The following is an 18,407-nucleotide window of genomic DNA, read 5'->3' as shown; positions in this document are numbered from 1 at the left end:
TCAACAAAGGCAGTGACATGGCAGTTTTTGGCTTGCAGCCCGAAATCAAAGATTTCGACGAAATCGTACAATATCAGGCTGGAAGATACATAAGCAGTAATGAAGCTGTTTGGCAAATTCTTTCATTTCCGATACATGAATGTAGTCCAGCTGTTGTTCACTTAGCGGTACATTTACAGAATGGTCAACGTGTTTATTTCACGGAAACCAACGTGCAACAAAGAGCCCTGAATCCACCGGATACAACATTAACAGCTTTTTTTCGCTTTGCAAAAATGATTCTTTTGCAAAAAAAACTGCTGTATACCACGTGGAATACTAAAAATAAAGTATTTGAACGTCGAAAACAGGGTAAGTCAGTCGACGGCCAACCTACCATCTTCAAAGATACCACGATAGGAAGACTCTACACCGTTCATCCCAATCAACATGAATGCTTCTTTCTACGCCTGCTTTTGGTGAATGTACCCGGTCCGACATCCTTTGAGTATTTGAGAACTGTAAACGGTACTATACATGACACTTACTGTAGTGCATGCCAAGCTCTGAATTTATTGGATAATGACCAACACTGGGATAACTGCATCAATGACGCGTGCAAAACGTCAACCCCAAGTCAAATTCGTGCATTGTTTGGCATCATTTTAACAACTTGCTCTCCATCAGCTCATACAGAGTTATGGGAAAAATATAAGTCAAAAATGTCCGAAGATATACTCCATCGAAAACAGTTAGAGACGTCAGATATGACTTTTGATTTTACATCAGAAATTTATTACTACACTTTAGTTATTATAGAAGATTTGTGAGTACGTATGGCAAACAAACCTCTTCAGGATTTGGGAATGCCTTCGCCTAACCGTATCGCTACTGTTTCGACATGTGTAGAATTGGATCGTGAACAAAGTTACAGTACGAGTGATCTATTGTCGTATGTACAAAATAACATTTCCAAGTTAACGTCGGAACAAAAAGACACTTATGATACGATAATGCATTGTGTCGATAACAACGTCGGAGAAATTTTCTTTTTGGATGCGCCAGGAGGTACTGGTAAAACATTTGTGATAAAACTGATTCTGGCATCAATTCGATCAAAAAATGATATAGCGTTGGCAATTTCGTCGTCCGGAATAGCCGCAACATTGCTGCCTGGTGGAAGAACTGCTCATTCCGCTTTGAAATTGCCTCTGAATTTGCATTCTACAGAAACTCCCATGTGCAATATTTCCAAATCATCTGGGATGGGTAAAATATTGCAGCAATGCAAACTTATTATTTGGGATGAGTGCACAATGGCACACAAAAAATCGCTCGAGGCTCTGGATCAATGCTTGAAAGATTTGAGAGGGAAGTCGAAACCCTTTGGCAGCACATTAATATTGCTTGCGGGAGATTTCAGGCAAACATTACCTATAATACCTAGATCAACTCCTGCAGACGAAATGAATGCTTGCCTGAAAAATTCAAATTTATGGGCACACGTAAAAATATTAAAATTAACTACAAATATGCGTGTCCGATTGCAAAACGATGACTCTGGTCAAACATTTTCAGATCAATTGCTGGCAATTGGAAACGGAAAGCTCCCAGTAGACTCAATTTCAGGACTACCTGCTGATTTTGCTGCTGCTGAATTTCAGGACTACCTCAACTACCTGCTGATTTCTGTAATTTAGTGATGTCCAAAAATGAATTGATTGAAAAAGTATTTCCGAATATTCTAAAAAATTATAAAAATAATAAATGGCTAAGTAAAAGAGCGATTCTTGCACCCAAAAACATAGACGTCCACGAAATCAACAATATTGTTTTGACCAAGATTCGAGACCAGGCAGTCCTTTACAAGTCAGTCGACACAGTTTTGGAACCAAACGAAGTGGTTAATTATCCATCTGAATTTTTAAATTCCATAGATCTTTCAGGGTTTCCACCACTCGTGCTACAACTAAAAATAGGCGTACCAATAATACTTTTAAGAAATATCAACCCACCAAAGCTTTGCAATGGCCCGCGACTTGCCGTAAAAAAAAACAATGGAAAACCTAATAGAGACCACAATCTTGACAGGGCCTTTTGAGGGTGAGGCTGTTCTTATTCCTCGCATTCCTATGATTCCAACGGATCTGCCTTTTCAATTTAAAAGATTGCAATTCCCAATTCGATTAGCATTTGCAATCACCATTAACAAAGCTCAAGGTCAATCATTAGAAAAATGTGGTATAGATCTTAATACTGATTGTTTTTCCCATGGACAATTGTACGTTGCATGTTCGAGGGTCGGTAAACCTGACAATCTATTTATGTGCAGCGACAATTGGACATCGAAGAATGTTGTATATTCGCAAGTTTTACGCAGTTAATTTGTATTGTATCTATCTATCTATCTATCTATATAAAAACGAGTTGTGTGTATGCATGTTTGTTTGTTTGTAAAAAGAGCGTTTGCATATGATGTCTTTATTAGTACATACGGCTTTGTATATGCACAGACAATGGGAAAGCCAAGAATGTTGTATATTCGCAATTTTTACGTAGTTTGAAACACATATATAAATCTATCTATATTCACAGGTGGGACACAGGGACACAACTACAATGGCGCGTAACTAATATGGCGCGTAACGGCTTACGCGCGCGGGGGGGCTTGGGGGGGCGCGAAGCGCCCCACCAACTAGGTGTTGGGGTGGCGCGAAGCGCCACCCCAACAGCTAGTATATCTATATATATAAAAATAAGTTGTCTGTCTGTGTGTCTGTCTTTCAGGTGACGTCATGTTTCTGTGTCGACTGACGTCATGAAGTCGACTGACGACAATGGCAAAAGCCGATGAAGATGCTCAAAGAGTCTATGCCAAAAAACTTGCTGCTGATAGAGAAAGTCAGAAAAGAAAGCGTGCCGAGGAATCAAAAGAACAGCAAGCAGCAAGGAAACAGGCTTGAGGCTAAAGAACGCAAAACCGCGCAGTTAGATGAAGATCCACCTGGACAGCGAGAGTCAAAACATATCAAAACTGAAAATGATAGCGGTGATGATTGGGTTTGGGATTTTGACTTGGATAAGGTCATCAATGCCTACCAGATTTTAGTTAAAAAAACAAAGGTTCGGCGATACGTATTTTATAGTGAAGCTGAAAAATAAAGAAGAAAAAGAAAACTGAAAAAAGAAAAAATGTAAAAAACTAAAAAATACTAAAAAGTAAAAACACTCAAAGAGAAATTACAGACCGGGACACAAATGACGACCGGGACAGAGGGAATATAAATAACGACCGGGACACTCAAAGAGAAATTACAGACTGGGATACCGGGACACAAATGACGACCGGGACACAGGGAATATAAATGACGACCAGGACACAGGTATTTAAGAATATCGTTCAAAGACAAATTTTTAATTGTAAGAAGACCGTTGAAAGAGAAATTTCTAATTGTAAAATGACTGAAGAACCTACAATGGCAACACCCGAGGAAGCTGCTCAAAGCGAATGTATTCAAGCCGAAGTAGCTGAGTTGGTAAAGCGTTATGTTTCAGGTTCTAGGTCCGAGAGGCTCCAGGTTTGAACCTTGGCTTTAGCATTAATACAATAGAAGAAAAAAACTAAAAAAGGTAAAAACTACAAAAAAACTAAAAAGAAAATATATATATGTATATTTATATATATATCTATATATATATAAATAAGTTGTCTGTCTGTGGATCTGTCAGGTGACGTCATGTTTCTGTGTCGACTGACGTCATGTTTTCGACTGACAAAATTACAGACCGGGACATCGGGACACAAATGACGACCGGGACACCGGCACATTGGGAATATAAATGACGACCGGGACACAAGGAATGTTCGATTAGCAATCACCATCAACAAAGCATCGGGACACAAATGACGACCGGGACATAAGTAAAAAAAAAATTAAAAACTAAAAAAAAGGTAAAAACTACAAAAAAACTAAAAAGAAAAAAAAACTAAAAACTAATAAAAAACTAAAAAAGCTAAAAAGCTAAAAAAAAGAAAATAAAATGAAAAAGGAAATAAAAAATGAAAAATAAATGAGAAAAACAAAACTAAAAAAAAGAAAAAAAAACTAAAAAAATCTAAAAACTAAAACCTAAAAAAAGACCAATTCAAAAACGAATGTATATACAGACCGGGACACAAATGACGATCGGAACACCGGGACATGACGACCGGGACACAGGGACACAACTACAACAGGGACGCCGGGGGCTCAGGGGGATATATAAATGACGATGGCGACACAGGGAATCGTCGATTAGCAATCACCATCAACAAAGCTCAAGGGCAATCATTAGAATCATGAGGTATAGATCTGAATACGGATTGTTTTCCCATGGACCATTATATGTTGCATGTTCAAGAGTCGTTAAACCTGACATTCTATTTATATGCACAGACAATGGGACAGCAAGGAATGTTGTATATTCGCAAGTTTTACGTAGTTAAAAACATATATATATATATATATATATATATATATATATATATATATATATATATATATATATATATATATACATATATATATATATATATATATATATATATATATATATATATATATATATATATATATATATATCTATCTATATAAAAATAAGTTGTCTGTCTGTGGATGTGTGGATGGGTCAGGTGACGTCACCTGAAAAAACTGGATCAGGTGACGTCAAAACTGAAAAAACTAAAAAAAGGCAAAAACTACAAAAAAAACTAAAAACTAATAAAAAAAATAAAAAAGCTAAAAAACTAAAAAAACTATAAAGGTAAAAACCAATAAAAAACTAAAAAAAAAAACTGAAAAAACTAAAAAAAGGCAAAAACTACAAAAAAAAACTAAAAACTAATAAAAAAAGTAAAAAAGCTAAAAAACTAAAAAAACTAAAAAAACTAAAAAAAGGTAAAAAACTAAAAAAAATAAAAAATAAAAAAAAACTAAAAAAAAGGAAAAAACTGAAAAATAAGCTAAAATAAAGGTAAAAACCAATAAAAAACTAAAAAGAAAAAAAGGAAAAAACTAATAAATGACGACACTCAAAGAGAAAGCGACCAGGACAAAAGGAATGTTCGATTAGCAATCAACAAAGCACCGGGACACAGGGAGTATAAATGACGACCAGGACATAAGTAAAAAAAAAAACTATCTATATATATAAAAATAAGTTGTCAAACTAAAAAAAGGCAAAAACTACAAAAAAAACTAAAAACTAATAAAAAAGCTAAAAAACTAAAAAAACTAAAAAAAAGGCAAAAACTACAAAAAAAACTAAAAACTAATAAAAAAAATAAAAAAGCTAAAAAACTAAAAAAACTAAAAAAACTAAAAAAAGGTAAAAAACTAAAAAAACTAAAAACTAAAAAAAACTAAAAAAAAAAGGAAAAACTGAAAAATAAGCTAAAATAAAGGTAAAAACCAATAAAAAACTAAAAAAAAAACTGAAAAAACTAAAAAAAGGCAAAAACTACAAAAAAACTAAAAACTAATAAAAAAAGTAAAAAAGCTAAAAAACTAAAAAAACTAAAAAAACTAAAAAAACTAAAAAAAGGTAAAAAACTAAAAAAAATAAAAAATAAAAAAAAACTAAAAAAAAGGAAAAAACTGAAAAATAAGCTAACATAAAGGTAAAAACCAATAAAAACTAAAAAGAAAAAAAGGAAAAAACTAAAAAAAATTTTCATCTAAAAAACTAAAAAAAACTAAAAAAGGTAAAAACTAAAAGAACTAAAAAAGAAAAAAATAAATGACGACACTCAAAGAGAAAGCGACCAGGACAAAAGGAATGTTCGATTAGCAATCAACAAAGCACCGGGACATAGGGAGTATAAATGACGACCAGGACATAAGTAAAAAAAAAATTAACAAAACTAAAAAGAAGGTAAAAACTACAAAAAAACTAAAAAGAAAAAAAAACTAAAAACTAATAAAAAAACTAAAGAATCTAAAAATCTAAATAAACTAAAAAAGAAAAAAAAAGGAAAAAAAATAAAGGAGAAAAACAAAACTAAAAAACGAATGTATATACAGACCGGTACACCGGGATACAAATGACGACCGGGACACAGGGAATATAAATGACGACCGGGACACAGGGACACAACTACAACGGGGACACCGGGGGAAACAGGGGGATATAAATGACGACCGGGACAAAAAAACTAAAAAGAAAAAAAAACTAAAAACTAATAAAAAAACTAAAAAATCTAAAAATCTAAATAAGCTAAAAAAGAAAAAAAAAGGAAAAAAATAAAGGAGAAAAAAAAAACTAAAAAACGAATGTATATACAGACCGGGACACCGGGATACAAATGACGACCGGGACACAGGGAATATAAATGACGACCGGGACACAGGGACACAACTACAACGGGGACACCGGAGGAAACAGGGGGATGTAAATGACGACCGGGACACCGGGACAGGGAATGGTCGATTAGCAATCACCATCAACAAAGCTCAAGGGCAATCATTAGAATCATGAGGTATAGATCTGAATACAGATTGTTTTCCCATGGACCATTATATGTTGCATGTTCAAGAGTCGGTAAACCTGACAATCTATTTATATGCAAAGACAATGGGACAGCAAAGAATGTTGTATATTCGCAAGTTTTACGTAGTTAAAACCATATATATATATATCTATCTATATTCACAGGTGGGACATAGGGACACAACTACAATGGCGCGTAACTATTATGGCGCGTAACGACTTACGCGCGCGGGGGGGCTTGGGGGGGGCGCGAAGCGCCCCCACCAACTAGGTGTTGGGGTGGCGCGAAGCGCCACCCCAACAGCTAGTATATATATATATATATATATATATATATATATATATATACGTATATATATATATATATATATATATATATATATATATATATATATATATATATATATATATATATATATATATATATATATATATATATATATATATATATATATATATATATATATATATATATATATATATATATATATATATATATATATATATATATATATATATATATATTCACAGGTGGGACATAGGGACCCAACTACAATGGCGCGTAACTAATATGGCGCGTAACGACTTACGCGCGCGGGGGGGCTTGGGGGGGGGGGCACGAAGCGCCCCCACCAACTAGGTGTTGGGGTGACGCGAAGCGCCACCCCAACAGCTAGTATATATATATATATATATATATATATATATATATATATATATATATATATATATATATATATATATATATATATATATATATACAGGGACACAACTACAATGGCGCTTAACTAATATGGCGCGAAAAAAGCTAAAAAAAGAAAAAACCTAAAAAGAAAAAACTTTAAAAAAAAGCAAAAAAATAAAAAAGGTAAAAACTAAAAAGAAAAAAGAAAAAAAAAATAGCTACAAAACTAAAAAAAAAGAAAAACTAAAAAAGAAACTTTATCCATATATATATATAAAATAAGTTGTTTGTAGGCATGTTTGTGTGTTTGTGGGTTTGCATATGACGTCATTATAAGATGACACTACAGACCGGGACACCGGGACACAAATGAAGAACGGGACACAGGGAATATACAACTACAACGGGGACGCCGGGGGGCACAAGGGGATATATAAATGACGACGGGGACACATCTATCTATATTCACAGGTGGGACGAAGTGACTAGGTGGGACACAACTACAATGGCGCGTAACTAATATGGTGCGTAACGACTTACACGCGCAGGGGGGCTTGGGGGGCGAAGCGCCCCCACCAACTAGGTGTTGGGGTGGCGCTGACGAAAAATTTCAGGGGACAAACCATAAATACTCTGAAATACAAATATAGCAAGTTGATAATCATGAAGTTGGCTAACATTACAGATCATAAGTTTCCTGTAGCAATTAACTGTATCATTTTCACCATGGACATAATTTCCTAGTAGTCTAATAACTTTATTTTGTAAGACCTGAACACGTTTAAAATTTGTATAAAATCCACCAGCCCATATCACACAACCATAAGAAATATAAGGCATGACAATAGAATGATAAAGAGTTAAAAGGGCAGAACGAGTTAACTGATTTCTCAGACGCCGAATCAATCCAAGCCCTCTAGATACCCTAGCTGCCACCTGATCACCATGTGCTTTCCAATTCAGATTTGATCAAGCTGGAAACCAAGGTATCTCACCACAGCTACTTGTTTCAATGGCCTATTACAAAGAAATATTTTTCCATTTAAATCAACTGGACTTCCTTTCCTACTAAATAATATAAAATGAGTTTTTAAAACATTCACTGATAAACGGCTAATCTTTGTAAAAATTAAAAGATGACTTAAAGCTTGATTAATTTTCTCCACAAGATCATCAGCATTTCTTGCAGCAGCTGAAAATACCGTGTCATCAGCGAAAGAAGTATTAACAAAACCCGGAACATAAAACCGCATAGTATCTACATATCCAAGATATAGTAAGGGACCCAAAACAGAACCTTGCGGAACACCACAACTTATAAAAAATTTATTAGATATAACATCATCAAAACATACACGTATCGACCTCCCTATCAAATAAGATTCAAACCACTTTAAAATACTACCTGTGACTCCAAGTAACCTTAGCCTATCAATTAAAATTTTAAAATCAACCGTGTCAAACGCTTTTTTAAAATCTATAAAAACCGATAAAGTCATTTCACCATTTTCCATTGATGTATTCAGAAAATCAAGAAAATGCTGCATAGCATGAACAGTAGAATGTCCTTTCCTGAATCCGAACTGACTATCACTTAAAAAACCATGTTTTGTTAAATATGCATAAAGCTTTTTATGCATAACTTTTTCGTACATTTTCGAGAAAACCGACAGTAGAGAAATCGGTCTCCAGTTAGTCAGATCAGTCTTTGAGCCACTTTTGTGAAGAGGAATCACTCGCGCCTCTTTAAGCTTTTGCGGCAATTCTTCCGATTTCAGTGATAAATTAATCATGTAAACAAGGCATGGTAGGAGATAAACCATAATAAGCTTGAATGTCTTAAAACTTATACCGTCACTACCTGAAGAGTTGGACTTAATACTATTTACAATTTCTTTCAACTCCTGCATATTCGTTTCTTCAGCCTCCATTATTAGTCCCAGGCCTCTATCATCAATGAAAGCTTCCTCACTTGTTCCTTGACTCAGTGGCTGGTCTTGCTTTTGAACCACTTCACCAATCGTCGAGAAGTAGGCACCAAAGTGATTCACAATGCTCTGCTTGCCTTCATAGACTTTTCCATCCACAATTAGTGAAGTTGGTGTATTTTTCTTTTTGTCACTACACAACACTTCTCTCAAAACCTTCCATGTTCCCCTTGAGTCCCCCTTTGTTTCCCCAAGTTTCAATTCATAATAACTCTTGACACAAGATCTTCGTAATGTATTCACTTGATTTCTTATTTTTTTTAACTCTTCAAACATATCAGCACTTTGGCAATCTAAAAATGACGGATACAGTAGATTCCTCTTCTTATCATCTGAATAAGTTCTGATGTAACCCACGGCTTTCTCGGTGATTCCCTTGTATTTCTCAACACTTTTAGTGGACATGTTTTATCATATATCGGCTGGAGAATATTCATAAAAATATCAAATGCATGGGATGCATCTTCTGTCTCATCAAAAACTGGTTTCCATGAAACCTTACTAAGTTCCTCAGCAAGGTTTTCCATATTCTGCTTCCTTAATTGCCGCATTTTCTTTTTTTCTGCCTTTTTCTCCTTGGCAATTACTAGTGGCACAGAAGCTACAACTGGGAGATGATCCGAACATGGGATTACCAGAACATCAGCAGCACTAGATTTCAGGTACTTCGAACTAACAAAAATGTTATCTATTATAGTTGCTGCATGACTAGTTATACGTGTCGGGACCCCAACAAGGGGAAATAAATCATTTGAAACCATCAAATTTAAAAAATCAAGATTAATAGCATGTAAATCAAACAAATCAAAATTAAAATCTCCCATACAAATAAAATCTAACTGGCTAGATACCGCAGCTCTCATTAATATCTCAAATCCTTCCGTGAAATCCTCCAAACGAGCGCTTGGTGGTTTATAAACTTCACTTACAATAAGTTTTTTTGAATTAATAGCCAGTTCAAGAGTAAACGATTCAACCTTACCCTCTATCCAAACATCGACATCCCCCCTTTGACGGCAAAATATCCCATTTTTTACAAGGAATGCTGGACCTACCCTTGCCATCAGCTCACGGTTTTTCACAAATAATTGGTAACCTGGAAATTGAAATGAAGGCAGAAAATGCTCAGAAGTCAAAAAAGTCTCGCAAAAACCAATAACATCAAAATAGCTATTAGACAGATCTAGCAAATGCAAGATATCATTATAACTTGTGGTTAGCTGACAGTTCCAATGGCATACACTAAGAAAATTCTCACTTTTTTCCCATGACGACGACGTAACTGGAATATATTTACTCAATCTTTGGCAATCAAAATCAATTGCAAAATAATCATTTGCTATTCCATCGCGAAGTATATCATTCAGTCGAAAAGGGTCAGATTCAAATTGTCGTAACCGATTCATGCCATTCAACTGATCAGACATATAATACGTAAATAATCAGTTTGCGAATCATTATAAACGCAAAGTTAACCTATATGAATATTTTTTTTTGCAATACGGGGACAGGTGGAATAATAATGAGAAAAAAGAAAAAAGAAAAAAAGAAAAGGTTCTCCATAGGGGGTGGGGGAGAGTGGCCAACAAGACGAATCAGAAACAAAACAACGGTAAAAGAAGATAAGCAAAATAAATCACAAAAAAGAAAAGATCAAACAAACGAAGACAAAACAATAAACAAATAAATACTACAAACGAGAAATAAAATAAGATACTAATCTAGAAGGTGTCTTTAACCTTCCGAAGCCTCCTAAAAGAAGCTTCACCTGGTAGGCGAGCAAAAATACGGCCTTGATCCGACCAAACGTTCTTTGCTCCGAACTTATCTCTAGCACTGTCCAGGATAATCTTGCGCTGCTTCGTGAGATATTCATTCACAAAAACACCAGATTTCGCTAGCTTAGACTTCGCTTTAAAGACAGTATGCGCAACATCTTTATTAGAAAATTTGACAATCACGGGGACAACTCGACTTTCATCACTAATCTGAGCTGTAGAGTTGGGTAAGCGAAAACGTTGCATAGAAAGAATTTGATCACTCATAAGAGCACTCAAGCCCATTTTGTCCTTCATTATATTGTGCATTGTTACTTTAAGGTCAACACCAGGGGCCTGTTTAACCCCTACGAATACAAGGGAATCAAGCTGAGCTTCTTGTTGATACTCGTCAAGTCTATCTTCCATTTTTGCAATACGATTTTCCAGCGACTCTATTTGAGCTCTTAACCCCTTAAGTACTTTGCCAATTTTATCAAATTTTCCATTATTTTCGACTGATAATCCATCATAAACTTGGGATATTATCTGTTCAGCAGTACCTGGGTTGATACTATTTTTTGTGCTACCTTTTCTGTGACCGATTTCCCGATGTCCTTGAGCATATTTTGCTTTGTTTGTGCTAACTCTTGTTCCGTAGAAACTAACTTTTCAACAAGAACAGCTATCGATGATTTTTCAGAATTTGAGCCAGTTTAAGCGGAGGGAGCTTTTTTTTAATACTTTAAGTAGATATCCAGGAAAATCTCCAGCTCCTGAAATGCCTTATTCACGCTCCGTTCAGTTTTATGTGATGCTTTTTTAGACTTTTCCGCATAGAGAACTAAATTTACTTCTAAGACTGTCTGAAGATCGTGGGATCCATAACAGAAAACTAGAAACTTTGATGCTTTTTTCTGATTGGGTGTTAACGTCTACAATTCTTACTGGCCAAAGCGGGTAATTTCTAAATTTTGCCAACGCCAAGTCCCCTTTCTTGAACTTGCTCATTTCAAACTTCAGTACTGGCTAACTTAACCATCAAAGGCAATGAGCCGGAAAATAATGACTGAGTTGCCAAAAAGGGGATAACACACCTTTCAAGTCAAAGAATCTTAATTGTATATCTATCAGGGATATTCAAAGTATCTTAAGCATTATTTAAATTTATTTTTCTCCTGTTATATTTCTGGTCCTTACTATTTTGTTTTTAATAATCGTTTTTTTTAAGCTTCATGATTGTTTCGATGTAAGAAAAAAAAATTTCAGAAACAGACCAAGGTTTATACGCGAGATAAGAAAAAACAAAATAAGTTTAGTCAGCTGAAAGTAAGGAACCCCATTAAAAATTAAGACGAACAGAAATTACTACGCACATGAAAGGGGTTCCCCCCTCCGCAACACCTCGCTCTTTACGCTTAAGTTTTTTTATTACTTTTAAAAAGCTTCTTATTATTCTAATTAAACAACACTTATGTTTCAGGAGTCTTTCTTCAAGAATGGGGATAAATCCGAACTTTAGCGTAAAGAGCGAGGTTTTGAGGAGGGGAAAACCCCCATCATATACATAGTGAAGTCTGTTAGTTTTTAAATTTCAATGGGGCTCCTTATTTTCAGTTGAAAAAAACTACTTTTAATATAATTTCTTATTGTTTTACAAATAATACCTGGAAATCTTGCTGCACATCCATGGAGAGATACCCATCCCCACGGAATTGTCTTCTAAACAATTCAATCCCAGTGAAAATTAAACCTGACAATTACCCTTAACATCTCCGCGCGTAAAATTGAGACAAAAAAGAGAAAACAAGACATAAAAACAGTTTAATATAGGAATTATGGAAAATTCCCCCAGTAGAAAATTACCCCTGAGAATTTTACCCCCTGTAAACTTCCTAGAAAATTACCCCGTTGAACCCCCCTCCCCAAACCCAAAAATGTATACATACTTCCAATAACAAATACTATGTGCAAATATTGGACGAATTTTGTAACTTAAGGACCTTTTCCCTGGGGTCTTAGAGGTAATATTATATCCAAAGACAAAGTTATTGGGCCCAGGGCTTCCACTCTCGAATCTCAAAATTCTGGGACAAGTTTGAAAAATTTGGGGAGTTTTTGGGGACAAGCCTTCATGATTCGGGGGATTTTCGGGGGAACGTTCAAAATGAAATTTCGTTGCAAAAAAAATTTCGTTGAAATTTCGTTTGGGAGCCAAAATTGGTTATAGCTTCATTTTCAGGCTCAACTAGGGCTTGGATCCGAGAAGTAAATCAAGTTTTTAACAGAGCAGGTTTTAGAGCCAGGGTACGGGATTTGGAACCCATAGCTATAAACGATTATTGCTGATATTACGGACAAAACCTCAAAACTGTTTTCAAATAAATAAAAATAGGCTGAATTACATTCTGAAACTTTGTTGCCTTAGGTTTTATATTATCTTTTCTGCTTTATTCTCTTAGCCCGAAAACGAGACTTTTATGTCATTTATTTTCAGAAAGAGGACAAAAAATAAAGCATAGAAAGGCAATAATTGCATACAGAGTAATAACAAGTGCAGTGATTTCTCCAAATTAATGAATATTTTTCGGCAAGCAAACATGAACTTACACCAGGATTTTAATAAAAAACAAATTACCTGAAAGCAAGGAGCAACAGTAAAAATTAAAACGAATAGAAACAATAACATAATAAGGGGATTGCACCGTCTAAACACCCGACTATTCACGCTGAAGTTTTCTAGTACTCCGCCACGATTGTCAAACAGAGAAAACTGCGTTGGCTTGGTCATGTGCTTAGAAGACCCAATGACTGCATCATGAAGCAAGTACTTCTAGCTGTCCCGTTGCCAGATTGAAGACCTGGCGGTCAATTAAAGAATTGGTGGGCAACTGTCAAAAACGACCTCAGCCCCGTTGGCGGATTTCAAAGATTTGGCAGAAAGTGGGAGAGCTAGTGCCTCCGGTTTGCTGAAGAGTTGGCACAAGATTGCGACAAATGGGAGTCAACCATACGTAGTTTTCTAGATGCCGAGTAAGGCGTCCTCGTCAGGTCCCACTAAGATTTTTTGTTAATTTTGATGTTGCTCCTTGGGCGTACTTTCAGACGGAAAAAAAACTTTTATTTTATTTCAAATGGTGTTTTTAAAATGTCAGGAAATCCAGCTGAAAAATTATTCCTCTCCCCGAAAAATTTGTCTAGACACTTCCATTCCGTTAAAAATTTATCACGGACAATTACCCTTAACATCTCCACGTGCGGGCTTACAAAAAAACCTAAAATAAAAAAAAGAATTTTGTTTAGGAATTCTGGCAAATCACCCCAGTGTAAAATTTCCCCTCAAAATTTTATTCCCCGGAAATATGCTTCCCAGTGGAAAGTTCTCCCTGTGGAAAATCCTCCAGCAGAAAATTCAATCCTTTACCCAGAAAAAGAATGCATACTTCCAAAAAGCAGATATTATACGTAAATAATGGGCAAATTATATGTTTTCAAGACCTTTCCCCAGGGGCTGTGGGAAGTCAAATTAACTCCAAAGGCAATGTTATTGGGTCTCTCAACTATGCTGAACAAAATGGTAACGGTATCTCTAAATTTTGATCAAACGATTTTGGGGGAAAGGGCACGGAAGGGGGCATAGTTGCCATCCTTATGGAATGTATCAAAGTAAGTATAAAAATCCTCAGCGGTATATATAGCAGTTTAGACAATTTGATGGACAAAGAAATGCAACCCTTAAACAAGAACATAACTACATTTTGTGATTGGTTGGTATTGAGAAGGTGAGAAACTCTGAAGTAATATTGTAGTTGCATTCAGTTTCCGTGGTTAACTCAAGTTGTATGAATTTCCACTTTTTATTAACATTTTATTAGTAAATATTTGCCAAAAAGTCGAGATCATTCTTCTGCTTCAAAATAATAACCATCTATACCAGCTAGATAAGCAAAAATAAATTCCTAATTATTTGCCTTCTTTTATAAATAATTTTTCGAAAATGTATTTTTCTTAAATGATTACTCTGACCATGGAAGGAGTATTTCGAATCATATACTTAGTTTTAAGTATACAGTTATACGAACTTGTATTAAAGTCCTGAAGAGTTTGCCCTTTATTTTAATGTTTTAGGATGGACAGAGGAGATGATATGTCATATAATGCAGAGCTTTAATTAGATGAAAATAGACAGTAAAGTACTCACCATTTCCTCACCAAAATCCAAAACTTAAATTAATCACATTTTCACTTCTCATACACTTGTTTCTATTATACAAATACCCTAAAAAACAACAATGTTGTAAAACATTGTTGTTTTATTTTTTCAAAATTGTTGCTTTAATGTTGATTTTTTAACATTGTTGAAAAAATCACCCTGCTTTGCAAAAAAGCTTCCCAGAAAACCGAAATAGACAGCCAAAAAAATATTGATATCAACTTATCCACCTCAGTGTCTTAGCAAGACTCGAAAACAAATTTTCGTAAAAAGAATTGAATATTTTGCTGTTCAGCCCCGTCGTGATAGCACAGTCCTGAAATATCATTCGACAGCCTAAAGAAGTTAGGATTTTAAATTTCTCCTCCTTGTTGTTACGAAATGAAGATTCTCGCCTCCCAGTTGGCTTTTGTGGCAATACGGACTCCCTTGATAAACCTAAACCTAATTAAATTCTTTTTGGCGGTATGCAACATTAGTAAAGTCTAACAAAGACCGCAAAAAGTGACTAAAACCTTGTTTCAAACTTGTTTGCAAAAAGAAACAGTCTTAATAATTAAAAACTTTAAAAAATTAAAACTAATTACAAAAAATAACTTTCATCCCAAACCAGAGCAAACGCTCCTAGCCACATTTCCACCACCTCTTCAGGAGGGGTGCGCCTCTTGATCCCCCTCCCCTGGATTCACCACTGCTATTAAGCCACGTTACTCTTAGTTACAGTCTGTTACCATGAACAATCTGATGACTGCCACATTTACATAGAACCGTAAATGCTGAATAGAGATAAAATCATCAGATATTTGGTTTATTATCACATAAAATAAAGCAATGAAAATCACTTCAAAGTATATTGTTTTTGGTGTTCCAAAACCAAAATAGGAATGAGCGATTTGAGAACGATAAACAGCTAGAAAAATTAGAAGATTGTGACAAAATTGGCTTATTGTTTAATTGGAAGTCTGGAGATAATCGTAGCTTCTTCCTCGGCAGTTGCATCAGCCTTAACACATGACAACATTTTTGCCATTCCTATATTCACAATAAGAGAGGGAGAATCCGCATCCAATTGTTTCATTCTCATTTTTGTTTGCAAACTGGAGTTTTCAGTATCATACGTTCGCCAGGGTACCATTGTGCAAAGGTGCAAAACAGTATCAAAATTATGGAACGAACAATTCGAACAATCCGTGGAACGAACAATCCGAATCCCCGAGTTTTTGGGAATTTGGGGAACGTCATTTTTTGGGGGATTTTCCTAGATTTTCAGGAAATCCCCCAAATTTCGGGGAGAGTGGAAGCCCTGATTGGGCCTTTTAACTATGATGAACAATAGACTTTTTTAAATTTCGATTTGACGATTTTGGGGGTAAAAAGGGGTGAGGGGTCCTAGTTGCCCTCGAATCTGCATAATTGCTTAAAAAGAGCTAGAACGTTTAATTTCTGTTCGAATTAATTTATTTCAAATACTAATTTCTCTTCAAGTATTCTAGAACCACTGGGTTGATATTATCACCCCTAAAAAAACAAAAAAACAAGAACTGTCTTTGAAACGCAGAATTTGATGGTGTAGTTTTAATTAAGATTCTTTGACTTATAATGAGTGTCCTCCACCTTTTTTCGAAAACAATAAAAATTTTCTAAGGTTCGTAGCCTTTGATGAGTAACACTAAACTCAATGAAATTTATATATTTGGAATCAGCCCAATAAATCAATTCTTTTGATATATCTATGGATAATAATTCTGGTTTTCAGAGTTTCGTTAACTATTGTGCCGTGGCACTCTTTCCTTATAGTTCGTTACTACGAACTGTTTGACCCAAACATGTGATCCGATAAATAAGCCGTGAGCAATTTTTTCAGATACAATGTTCAGGTATTTGTAAACACTGGGTCTACTTTTGGTTCCTGCGCTTCGTCTGTAGCTTATTTTGTAATTGATTTAGAGCACAATATTTTCCAAAAAGGTTGTTTCAAGGTAAGTAAGTTTGTCAAGCAAATTAACAGTCTATATAAAAACTAATAACTAACAGTGATAAAGTTAAACGATGACTCAAACTTTAAACGAACAAAAATTATAAAATATAATCAGTGAATAAATGATATCCGGATGAATAAATAAGGAGCGACCGGCTCAATAGTAACCAAAACTCTAAAAAATGGAATTTTGATATCAAAAGCTACATCAAAAGAATCGCATTTTAAATGTATAAGTTTCATCAAGTTTAGTCTTACCCATCAAAAGTTACGAGTCTGAGAAAATTTGCCTTATTTAAAAAAATAGGGGGAAACACCCCCTAAAAGTCGTAGAATCTTAACGAAAACACCATCAGATTCAGCGTATCACAGAACCCTACTGTAGAAGTTTCAAGCTCCTATCTACAAAAATGTGGAATTTTGTATCTTTTGCCAGAAGACAAATCACGGGTGCGTGTTTATTTGTTTGTTTTTTTGTTTGTTTTTTTTCCCAAGGGTCATCATGTCGACCAAGTGGTCCTAGAATGTCGCAAGAGGGCTCATTCTAACGGAAATGAAAAGTTCCAGTGCCCTTTTTAAGTAATCAAAAAAATTGGAGGGCTTCTAGGCCCCCTCCCACGCTCATTTTTTCCCAAAGTCAACGGATTAAAATTTTTAGATAGCCATTTTGTTCAGCATAGTCGAAAACCATAATAACTATGTCTTTGGGGATGACTTACTCCCCCACAATCCCTGGGGGAGGTGCTGCAAGTTACAAACTTTGACCAGTGTTTACATATGGTAATGGTTATTGGGAAGTGTGCAGACGTTTTCAGGGGATTTTATTTTGTTTGGGGGAGGGGATGAGGGGAGGGAGCTATGTTGGAGGATCTTTACTTGGAAGAATATGTCATGGGGGAAGAAAAATTCAATGAAAAGGGCGCATGATTTTTTAGCATTACTATAAGAAAACAATGAAAAATAAACATGAAAATGTTTTTTTCAAATGAAAGGAAGGAGTAGCATTGAAACTTAAAACGAACAGAGATTATTACACATATGAGGGGTTCTAAAAATACTTTAGCATAAAGAGCGAGGTATTTAGGACGAGATAAATAACTCGCTCTATATGCTAAAGTATTTTTAGTAATTTCAACTATTTATTCTACGGCCTTTCTGATTCAGGGGTCATTCTTAAAGAATTGGTACAGAACTTACGATCTAGTGTAAAGAGCGAGGTATTAACGAGGGTACAAACCCCCTCGTATACATAATAAAAATATAAGATTATGGAAGTTTG

The 18,407-nt window shown here is 35.1% G+C and overlaps 1 long non-coding RNA gene across 1 annotated transcript; it reads left to right on the top strand.

The window, feature by feature from the left end:
• Positions 1-4,580: 4,580 nt before the first annotated feature.
• LOC136038084 (uncharacterized) lies at positions 4,581-6,292 on the top strand. The gene is made up of 2 exons (XR_010620126.1): positions 4,581-4,782; positions 5,423-6,292. It is a non-coding gene; the product is annotated as an uncharacterized LOC136038084 (long non-coding RNA).
• Positions 6,293-18,407: the final 12,115 nt, after the last annotated feature.

Source organism: Artemia franciscana, chromosome 17 (genome assembly GCF_032884065.1).
Source record: "Artemia franciscana chromosome 17, ASM3288406v1, whole genome shotgun sequence".
Lineage (NCBI taxonomy): Eukaryota > Metazoa > Arthropoda > Branchiopoda > Anostraca > Artemiidae > Artemia > Artemia franciscana.
This window is presented reverse-complemented; position numbering and strand designations above follow the sequence as displayed.